Source organism: Octodon degus, unplaced genomic scaffold (genome assembly GCF_000260255.1).
Source record: "Octodon degus isolate 3935 unplaced genomic scaffold, OctDeg1.0 scaffold00165, whole genome shotgun sequence".
Lineage (NCBI taxonomy): Eukaryota > Metazoa > Chordata > Mammalia > Rodentia > Octodontidae > Octodon > Octodon degus.
Window position 1 is genome coordinate 1,298,717 of NW_004524741.1, and position 12,228 is coordinate 1,310,944.

General features: G+C 34.5%; 1 non-coding gene across 1 annotated transcript; it reads left to right on the top strand.

Annotated features, from left to right (window-relative positions):
- The first annotated feature begins 10,742 nt into the window (after window positions 1–10,742).
- On the top strand, window positions 10,743–10,848 carry LOC111813137. The gene has a single exon (XR_002818465.1). It is a non-coding gene; the product is annotated as a U6 spliceosomal RNA (small nuclear RNA).
- Window positions 10,849–12,228: the final 1,380 nt, after the last annotated feature.

Here is a 12,228-nt window from a genome sequence, read left to right on the forward strand (position 1 = left end):
CTCCAAATTGATTCAATTATGAATAGGGGGTGAAGCGTGCACTGAAGCCCCCTTAGGTAGGCTACTCGTGTACTATTAGGACTTTTGCAGAAGTTAAATTTTAAATATTTAATTAGTATGAAAGTAAATGTAGAATTCACTATCATAAATTATGTTCCTTTTGCCTGCATTCTGCACCTCCTGCATACTTATTTAAAGCACTGCTTTGTTTTCTGCATCAATAATTGCTGCAATAAAATATATCTCTTATATAACTCAGGGGACTATTAATTCTGGTGAGTTATGTCTTAAGAAATGAAGAACAGAAACGTAAAGTTAGTGAAAGTTGCTTGTGTTACCAGTGACCTCAAATATTGACACATGGGGAAAGATTTATAAATCCTTCTGCAAGTTCTGTGTAGCTTACAAAAATAGTAAGTGTATAGCCTGATAGCTCATATTGTTCAAACAGCTCACTATAAGGCTCACAAACAGTAGAAAAATGATGAAAATGGGAGCTAAATAATAAAGAGAGGGATGTTATTTTTCAAGTGATAGGGCCAGTAAGTAGCCCATCTTATTCTGTTTCACTTTTTTCAATTCCAGTTGCCTAAGGTCAGCTGTGTCCCAAAATATTACACACAAAAACCCACATTTTGAGAAAGGAACATAGTAACCAAACTCTTTTTTACCACTACCATATATTTTATATTTGTCTATTTTATTATTACTGTTGTTAATATCTTATTGTTCCTTATATGTAAATTAAGCTATCATAAGCTTGTATGTGTAGGAAAATATAGTAGATGTAGAGGGTTAGTACTATCCACAGTTCCAGGTTTCCACTGGGGTATCTCAGAAAATATCTTCTGTACATAAGACGGGGCTACCAAGTTTGTAGCTCACCTAACTCTTCAACACTAATCTCAATGTGCATATTTATTTCTTAGCTAAGCACAGATTTTCAGATGAAACAAGAATTATTAATGCTTCAGTTCTGGATCATATTATTGAAATAATCCTGGTGTTGGTCTAAGGGCAGAATAGAACTGTGATAATCACGAGGAAACAATACTGACAGTGACAAAATATTGCCATGCTCTGACTTTTTCCTTAAGGTAATAATTACTCATTCAAATTCCTAAAGCCATGTGGAAGACCAAACAAAGAAAATAGACTGATGGGTGATTTTGTATGGGCAATCTCTGGATTCTGTTGAAAAGAAAAATGGCTTCATAAAACAAAAGAGAGAAAATAAAAGACAGGGTGAAAGCTATGAGTGAAAAGAAATTCAAAATGATTAATCAACTGTTGAGTTCACAGATTTAATGGAGTATCTCAAATTAGATGTCACTTATGCCACTATCAAACAAAAAAGACCTTAGGTGCAAGTTGACCTAAGGTCAATTTCCAAGAACTTTTTTCAGTGTTTATATTGCTTATTAATCATTGCCTCATACTACTGTGCTTCTTTAGTGTGAAATATTTTGAAAAATTATTGGTCTTCCCTTTTTGAATTTTATTCTTATTCTTTATACTTTCATATTGTTTCTTATATTCTCATATTGATTGAAATAATTCATTCTTTAGTCTGTATTTGCATATTCTATACCTAATGAATGTACTGTATACAATATGTATTTATTGTATAGAATTTTGCTCAATTAACATTAAATTTAAATTTCCATATATATGCTTTTTTTTTGGAACTGGGAATTGAACTCAGGCCCTTGAGCTTGCTAGGGAAGCATTTATTCCACTGAGCCATCTCCCCAGCCCCTATATGCATTTTTATTTAAATGGTTATAACAGCAAGTTTTGAAGGGACACGAATAGTAAAATAGAAAGTTTCACATATGAGGTATTGTACTATGCAGGTAACTCCTGTTTATGGAGCACAAATCCTTCATCATCAGCTGCTGGAGTTATTATGAAGAATATTTTCCAAAGCAAAATTGTTTCATATATTGCACACTAATTAAGGCATATCTTTCTACAAAAATAATTATATTTTGCTAAGATAGTTTGGAAGCAAAGGAGAGTTTGGTAAAACCAGGACCAGACAATATGAATTTCTGATAATTTCTCAGGAATAGGTCTAGCCACTACTCTTCCAAGTAAACTGCCACAAAATGAAGACAAAGATATAAATAAAGGACCATTTTGCATCTTTTTCTTCATTTTGTGGCAGTTTTGCCTATTTTAAAGTCCGGTGCTTCCTCTTTACCATATGGTCATTTATAATAGATTGAAGTCCACCCTTCCTTAGTCCACTGTAGTAAACTGTTAAGACAGATCTCAAATGTGGACCTGTAGGTTTTTCACTTTTGAAAAAATGTTGACCATTTTTTTAAACAAATGTCTGAACTTTAGGGCAGAACTAAAATTACAACAGTGGTAAACTGGACCAAGTGAAAGCTAGAAAATGTTTATATTCTATACCTTACCTATTCCTTCAATCATTTTCTCAATTTCTCTGTTAATAATAGAAATGAAAAAGACAGAATCAAACATACACATATAAGTGCGTGCATGCATACACACCCCCCACACCCCATATTCCTGATTCTCATGTATTAGAAAAGAATAGAACAACGCAATGCCGTGATACTTCAGTATTTCAAATCAGTTGTTTTAATTATAATAGCAGGCTAAATTGTATGCCCTCATGATTTCCCCCGAAGACAAAGAGGGAATCTAAGGTGGATTCTCTTTCTCTGAAATTACCATACTTTTCATTTGATTCTTGTACAGGTGAGGTAGACTGCACAGTTGATTTAAATAAGGATAGTGCTACCAACTAGCATGATGATCAACAAGCCTCTCTCCAGTAAAAGAGCACTTCATGCCAAAGCTTAATTAATTTGAGAACAGGAGGAAAAGACCTCTTTATGAATATTTGAAATACTATCTCAACAGGTTACTCTAAACCCAGTGACTTAAATACCACAAATGAGCCATTTTACTGTGGATCACAAATCCGACACAGGAGTCAGCTCACTCAATCGAGCCATCCTCCTCCCTGCTCTCTTCCTAATGACTCTAAGGAAGGGTACACGTCTCTTCTGTTTCTGGTGCTAGAAGAACTCATCTGCTGGCAGCTAGAGGGTTGAAGTTCCCTTTTTCCTTTGGCTTGTCAGGAATTGACTGGGCTTCTGGATGCTGCTTCATTGCTTGGTTGGTGGCCTCCTTCTGTCATCTTCAAAGTCAGCATGAACTAGTCAAGTCTTCCTCAGTTTGCATCCTCTGCTTCCATGTTCTGCTTCCACTTTTAGAGACTTCTGTGCCTGGCTGGGCTCACTAGATAATTCCATCTGTCTCAAGATCTGTCCTTTCCTACGTTATATTTGCAAAGAATCTCTTTCTGTGAAAAGTAATACACTGAAGAATAACAGCTACCCTTTGGAACTTTCATTTTGCTTAGCATAAGAGTAATGAATAAATGTGCAGAATAAACTACATATCCATGAGGCTAAACTGATACACTATTACTAATTTAATAAATTCATTAGGTGAGGGAAAATGTAACTCTCCTTTAAAGAAAATGCTCGGTTGGCAAAGGTAAAATTAATGAGGACAACAGAAACACAGAAATAATTTTTGTAAGCAGGATCCAATGGATGCTAAAATTAATGAGACAAAACTTGAAAGATATGTTGTTTGCATAATCCCCCCAAATTATTCACCAACATCTGTATTAATTACAAAGCGGAGGCAGTATCTATGTAATGGAGAAACCTAGAAACACAACATGAACTGATTAATGAAGGTTGCCTTCCTAGCAATAACGTAATACACACCCTGAGCGGATATCCTGAGAAGGGCACATCATTTCTGTCACAGTTCCCACCAACAATACATTACCTTATTTCATATGACAAAGATTAGTCACATTAAAATGAAGGCCTCGAGGAACACTCTTTTTAAATTATTATTCATTTTTGTTTGCAATACATTATAGTTACATTCATTTGGGGAATAAATGTATGGATACAGAATATCTTGATTATTTTCAATCAGGTTCCTCCTCCCTATACTTCCTTTTCCCCTTTCCTGATTTCCTTCTGTATTTCCAAAATGCCTGTTTCTATTCTCTACCATCTCTCATTTTTTACATTTTATGGTTTAGTTTTCTCATATAAGAGAAATTATATGTCATCTAAATTCTTTAACTAATTTGTGTAAAATTATAGTCTCAACTTCCATTCATTTTCCTGTAAATGACATGATTTCATTCTTCCTTCTAGTCTTCAAAAGAGTCAAGTTTAAGAAAGCTGCAGAGTTCTCACAGCTTTGGAGAGAGTAGGACAGATTAACACAGATTAAGATTGCTGATCAGAATTGGAACAGAACAAAGATATATGAATGAACACATTGAAGAAACTCTAAAATTTGCTATTTAATTAATAGTGCTGGATCATTGTTAGTTTTGTGAATTTTTTTTTCTGGTGGAAGCAGGGATTGAACTCAGGCCCCTGCACTTGCCAGGCAAGTTTTCTGATTTTGATGACTGAATTATGATGAGTAAATATTAACAAGAGGAAGAGAAATGAAAGTCATGTGAGAGTTGTCTGTGCATTCTACTTTTCTCTGACTTTATTTGAAAAAATATTGCTTGTACCACATTGTGGGTACTTTAAATTATCTCTCTGTATTCATCTCTATTTTAAAAATAATAACTAGGTATGAATAAATAAGAAGATAGCTCTTCAAAATTAATTTCAGTAATACAGAGGGTCCAGCAAAGGCTTCCACTTCTTAGTACATCAACACTAACTATGAATAAGTGGATCACCACTAATCCACATAAAGACATGCAAGACCATCCTTCAGAGCAATTGAGTGCATTGAAAATAATGCAGGTTTAGAACGTGAAAACAATGGCTATCTGTTGCATGTTGTTCACCAGCAGATCATTTGCCACTCCGTTAGCTTGTAAGTCATTGTTTCCTCATCGGTTATCACAAAAATAGCTTTGGCAGGGGGTTTTACAAGTTTTGGATAGTGCAAATGTTGGAAACTGCTCACATAATTGTAAAATGCTATTCATTTATACAGTCGTGTTATTGTTAAGCATTTCCGATGGACAGGCCGCTGACAGGATTCCTTATGATAAATGATCTGAGAAAGTTAGCTGAACTCAGTGTAAAAGCCTTCCACCCTTTCTTAACTGAAGTGTCGCTGCAGGGAAAGCTTTGCTTAAAAGGAAGATGAGTGAGCACTTTTCTCTTTGGAGCTCGCACTTCGGATGAAATATATATGGAAATTAAGTCATTTTCAGTTCATCTTGATTTTTGTTGCTCTGCTCATACCTTGCTGACCTTCCTTTGCCCCTGAGTTTTTCAGTTCTGAGTGATGATCATGTAGGGAGAAATCATATGGAAAGCACGTCATGCGTGCAGCACGCGCAGGGATACGGGAATTTAATTTTCTTTCTGTGCAAAGGAGCCTTGCCTGTTTGAGACTGATTTCTCTCTACAGCAAAATCTACAAAAGTGTGTTGGGAGAAAAAAGTTTTCCACTTTAAATAAATTCTGCTGCTTGTGCTTTACGTGAGGAGATTTATGAAGTTCATTTTTAAAATTGGCTAAGTAAAGGGAGTTTTCAATCTGAAATGAAGACAAACTAAGAGGGAGAAACATAAAAATATATGAGGCTCCGACTCATCCTCGCCCATTAGCTCAGCACTGGCGAGCGCATCCATAATGTTATTGCAGGAGCAGCTTTAAAACCTGATTAGACTGTAGACTAAGAGTTTAAAAAATAATCAAAAGAATCTGCTTTAAAGTACACATCAAAGAATACTCTTTCTGTAGATGAGAATAGAGAGAAATAGAGAAGAATGTCTTGTATTTAATCCTTGATTCTCAGACAAATGTTTCAAAGGAAAGATAAGTGATTTAGGCTTGATTCACATGCAAAATAAGAAAATTACCTAAGTTCATGACTTGAAAAAGTAAATCATTTTCTTCTGCAATTTCTAGCGAGCAATAACTTTAACAGCCTAATAAAATACTAATAATATAAAGTAATATAGAGACCAAATCCTTAATTCCTATTTACATTCTTGTCACTTGATTTTAAATTTGGAGCTATGGAGCTTGTATCTCAGCCCCTTTCCAGCCAAAATAAAAGATTTTCATTAATATAAGCACTTGCTTTCTCTTAGTTGTGCACAGCAGTAATAAGACACATTCCCAACAGAGGGAAGAGAGTGATGTGCAACCACCGGATGCCTCAGCCTAATGTGATTAGCGTGTCTGCACAGGTAATTTTTTTTTTCCTCATGAGTGGCAAACATTCCCCATCTTTGTCATATTGCTCAATTTATATAAAAGAAAATGAGTCATTAGGGTCTGGTTATTTCCTGTGAATGAGACAGTCCATTCATCTGTGGCTATACACATTTTCCACCTTACATTCTGCATAGTGTTCTAAGTTACCGTGCATTGCTTTAGATATTGAATGTCTTTCTTTGCACTGAGAAACAAATGCAGAACAGCTCATTTTCTTGTGCTGAGAGGCAGAGCTAGAGCACAGGTATGAAACAAATTGTTCTTAATATAGATGAAAAATGTTTCCCCCAAAGTATTAGAAATTTCTTTTAAGACTAAGCTTAGTGGCTCTTAAAGACAGACTTGCACAATTGCTGTATTAACATCAATTTATGTAAGAAGTAATTTGAAAAGACTTTTAGAAAGCCTGGTAAGCCAAGACGATTACATCTCAGCCTCTCTGCATGCAGTCATTCACCCTGGCCTACCTGAATCAATGTTCCATAAATGAGGGGTCTGCTTCTGGGCTCTGAGGAGCTCAGCCCTGCCAAGGGTTGGCGGGCTCACAAGAACTGTGTTGTTGGAGCTTCACATCTGTCCTGTCACCCAGGAGAGTCATAAGGATACTCACGATGAATGACTGGAAGGACTGAATTTAATAACCAAAATCAGAAGTAGCATTTGAGGTTTTAAATATCACAAGAACAGAAAATGATGGGTTCAAATTTAGTATATACTGTGACCCAAGTTTAGCAAAATCATTCAACAGCGGCTCAGTGTTGACAGAGTTAGGAGGGTTAAAAATAAGCAGTACTACAGTTTCTAATCTGGATGCTGTTTGGGGGAAACAAGAAATATCACGAAATTGCTGCTGATTTAGGTAACTAGGATTCTAGCATCAGCAAGCTCTGAAGTACCAATAGTTGTGTTTGTTTTGTTAACCTATTTGTCTGCCTGCCTTCCTGCCTGCCTGACTCTCTGTCCATCCATCCATCCATCCATCCATCCATCCATCCATCCATCCATCCATCTATGTATTTGGTTCATTAATTATATTCAAGTGACATGTGTTCTGAAAGTTAAATGTTGATAAAGCAGTCAATCCGTTGAATGTTTAGTTCACATTATTTATCACTTCAAATTCTAAAACAGTTACCAGATAGTAGGCCTCTGGTGGTGGGGAGAGATGGCACTACAACTTTACAAGAGGGAGCTAGAATTTATTATGTTAAAGTAGAAGGGAAAATTATTTAATTTGATATAGTTAAGGCAGGAAGCCAATGACTATAAAAGTAAATCAATACTTAGAGATTATTATTGAATATAATGTTTATTGGTTTAAAAAGTACCTAGAATTACCTCAACCAACCCTCAGAATAATTCTGTACATTAACCCCTAAGTTGTCCTCCCTTAGATGGCAGGAAATAAGTGGTAGAAATTGAAATTACATTCATGATTATTCTGGAAAATCACAGGAGTTTTACTGTGATAATGGATTTTAAACCTGCTTTGGATTTTAGAGATAAAGGGTAAAGAAGACTCATCACTGGCTGAAGTTGCACACCACTGGTCTATGTCACAATGTACATGATAAGGGTTAGTAAGTTATTCTGCAGCACTAAGACCTGCATCAAGCAAGACCACAATAGTAGGACTCTGGGTTGTGCTAAATGAACACAAAAAGGTATCAAAAATTAATCAGGATATGGGAATTAAAGTAATAGAAATTTCAAATGCAATTCAATGCAGTTTTGTTAAAAATAATTATTCTACATTTTTCAAATAATAGTTTAATTTATGGTTTATAAATTGAAGTGGAAAATGTATAATTCATTTATCATATGATGACTGGTATATAGTGCCAATCAAATAAATTTCAGGAATTATCCTATTTCCATACACACAACAGACTTATCCTTCTTTCTACAAGGTATATATTTAACTAAATATATGGAAGTCATATCATATGCAGAAAATGTGGAATTGTTTCATCCAGCATTGAGATAGAAAACATAGACAAAAATATTTTTGATAAACTAAATGTCTTTGTACCAGACAATATTCATCTATATTTACAGAAAGGAACTGGTTCATGTGTTTGTGGAGTTACATAGGTTGGTCTCATCCGCAGGGTAGATACTCAGGAGGAGAAGGTCGGAAACTATCCAACAGGTACTAAAGTTACAGTCTATAGTTGCAATTTGACTTTTCCTCAGGTAACCAAAGTTTTTTCTTAAGCATACTATGATCTAATTATGTCAAATGACTCAAATTATCAAGGTTAATGCTTTTTCTTTAAAGTCAGCTGGTTGTAGGTATTAATCATAGCTATCAAACATCTTTAAGAAATACAAAGTACTGAGGATTATAACATGTAGCCACATTAACACGATTGGCTATTACAACATACTGATATACTGAAGGACAGAAAAGCATTGGTTTGGAGGAGAAGGAGTAAAAATATTCCTATTTATTTAAGATCTGATCTTGTATGTGGCATATCCCAAGAAAATTACATGTAAACAACAAAAACATTGACCTAACAGGTAAGTTAAACAAGGTTAAAGGATATAAATTCTAACTCACTAATGCTATTAAAGTTATGAAATTATTTGTAACAAGGTGATTAAATAGAAAGATATGGAATTTCCAGGAGGGTGTGAGATGATATATTGTATATATGAGTTTTGAAGTTATGTTACATAATTTGAACAGTAAATTTGAATCTGAGGCTCATGTTATAATAACAGGCAGTAACTCAATATAAAATATCATCTGTATTACATGTGAGAAGAATTAATGTATTGCAGGGTGTATCAACAGCTTCATACGTGTGGGAAACCAACAGAGAGGACAATATAAAATATATATGAATGAAACTATTACATCAAGAAAAAGAGAAGTTGCTTTCTACTTGCAATTCATAGCTGTTTTTAGTCCAAAATGTAGAGACCTGAAAAAATGCATAGCATCCAATAAAGCTATTTTATGCAACCAAACTACACAATAGAATATCATTTCATGGAAATTATGTATTTAACATGGGAAAGAAGTCTTTCCAGGTAATTTTCCTTAAATATTTAGTGAAGAGCAATTCCTGGATTATAAAGTAATGTCTCTTGTTCAAGGAAGTTGAAATAAAAATGGTAAAAGAGGGAAGCAGATTTCAATTTGAGCAACAGAACAACTTTTATTTTTCAGGGAAATAATTTGGTTTAGTAGGAATCCAGCTTTTCATCACTAATGGAATTCAAACACAACACAGCCAATTGGATAGTTTGTTTTTAGAAATTACCAAAAGCTAATCATCAGTAAGAGAAATTTCAATATTCAAAGCAATGTAAGTGTTTAATGAATTCTTATCAAAAATCAACTAGCACTCTTCACATAAGTAGAAAGATTGGGCCAGCGAGACAACTCAGCGGAGGGACTGGGGTTCGATCCCTGGCACGATATGCCACACTGGGCCCACTGGTGACCTGTGACCAAGTCCTGGTGTGGTGGAGCATGCCTGTAATCTCAGCACTGGGGAGGCTGAAAACATGAGGATCAATATGAATCCAAGACCCTATACCAAATACATTAAAAAAAAAAAAAGAAAAGAAAATTCTGTCTTTGTCCTTCTTAGCAGTATGGCGTGGAGTCATCATTTACTTAAGTCTTCTCTTGGATGATATAATGCATTAGGCCCTCTTCAGTTAGGTGACTGTCAGATCTAAAAAATGTATTTTTTGATATAGTGAAAAGAGCTGAGATATATAAAACATAGTAAAGCATCACTTCTTTTTCATTCTACTTATTTTAAACATTAAGCCAAATATAAAAATATGTGGCAAAATAAATACTTTTATTTTATGTGTTTTAAAATTTAAATTGGTTAATTAAACAGTTGAATAAAAAATAATGCAACATAAATTTTTACAAGTTTAGTTAATGAGTAGTGTTGTAAAAAGGGACTTTTAGTATTAAAAGTATGGAGGCATGGGTCAGTGCGATAGCTCAGTGAACTAAAGTGCAGCTTAGGCAAGCTTAGGCAAGCACAGGGGCTGCAGTTCAATCCCAGGCACCACATGCCACGCCAATCCCACCCCCAGGGCAGGGTGAGATGGTCAGAGTCCAAGCCTAGTGATGCACACCTATAATCCTAGCACTAAGGAGGCTGAAAACAGGAGAATAACTATGAGTCCGAAATGTGTAATGACACCCTGCAACAATCAAATATATTAAAAAATAATAAGAACAAGAATAAGAATATGGGGGCCAGGAAGATAGTTCAGTGGTCTAAGTGCATACCTGGCAAGTGCAAGGACCAGGGTTCAACCCTTGGCACCACACTGCTGGCCCCACACCAAGCAAGCCACCAAAGCTGAGCATGGTGGTGCAACACCTGTAATCCTCGCTCTGGGGAGACTGAGACAGGCGGATCACTTTGAGTCTGAGCTATGTAGCAAGATTCTGTACCAAAAAAATAAATAAATAAAACATTGGTGCTGGCTTCAGCAGTGCATATTCTAAAACTGGAATGATATATAAAGACTAGCATGGGCTCTGTGAAAGCAGGACATGCAAATTCATGAAGCATTCCATATTTTTTGCCCATCGCTTGAGAAATGGATGAAAAAGATGTGATATTTTTATAATGGAATACTACTCAGCTATAAAGAAAGACGAACTCAAATTCTTTATGGGTAAGTGGATGCAACTAGAGGCTATACTCAGACCACATATGTAAATATTGTATTGTCCCTGTAGTATAAGAACCTGAAAGAATAAATAAAACCTGAATGGTATAATAGATATAGTAAAACAGAAAGAAAGGATTAAAATACGAAGATGAGAAAAAGGAGAAAAGATAGGAAGAAAGGAAGTAAGAAAAACATGCAAGCATATGTACAGGATGGCTGAGATCACCATACTCATAATTTCCATTAGTCTTTTGGAAATAGCAGTTAATGTTTAGAATTTTCACCTTGACTAACTCTGCATGCTGATATCTGCAATCTGAGCAACTACATCGAGGACAGCAATGTGTAATACAAAATCCATGGTTGAATACCTCTCACCTTGGTCTTCTAAATGTGTACCATTTCTAATGTCTCATCAATTATTATACTCTCTTTAATATAAATTTAAAAAGAAAGGCAAGGAAAAAAATAAAACTTGAAAGCAAGCACCAATATTCAGTTATTTCAACAATCTCATATAACTATGTCTGTTAATCTGAGCAACAGATTTGACAATAAAAATAGAAAATATAACAACCATTGTTAATTAGCTATTCCTGTTTTGAAAATATGTAACATATGCATTGTTGTATGTTACTTTGTTTCTGTCTTTTTTCTATTTGTTTTTTCTTCTGTGTGTGCTCTTCAAAATTAAATTAAGTTAAAAAACTTAAGAAAACAAGAAAATAGGGAAAGTTAAGTTTTCTTGAAAGCAAGCTCTAACAATCAATTATTTGCCCAATCTTGAGTATTTCTATTAATCTGAGCAATAGATCTGATGATAAAAATAGATAATATAACAACTATCATTAACTAGGTATTCTCATTTTGAAAATCTATAACATAGGTACTACTGTATGCTGTCCTATTTCTCTTTGTTTCTGCTATTTGGTTTTGTTTTTGTAATTAAAAACAAAAACTAGACAGCAGTGTACTGATGCAGAATGGAAAATAAACAAATAAAAAGCAAAAGATTAAAAAAAAATTAAAGTATCTCTAAATACCACATGTACGCATCACTGATCTTTAAATAACTATATCCAACTAAGGAAGATATTTAAAACTTCAAAAATGTAAAATTCATAAGGAAAAACCATGTTTTATATATGAAGCTAAGAACTGAATCTTTTTTGAGACTAATATTTACACTGATAAAAGCTAGTGTATCTGATAATGTATCTGTTCATTATCCAAAATATTGATATGCTGCAGGTTTCAATTCAAATATTTCATACAATTTCTAAAATGG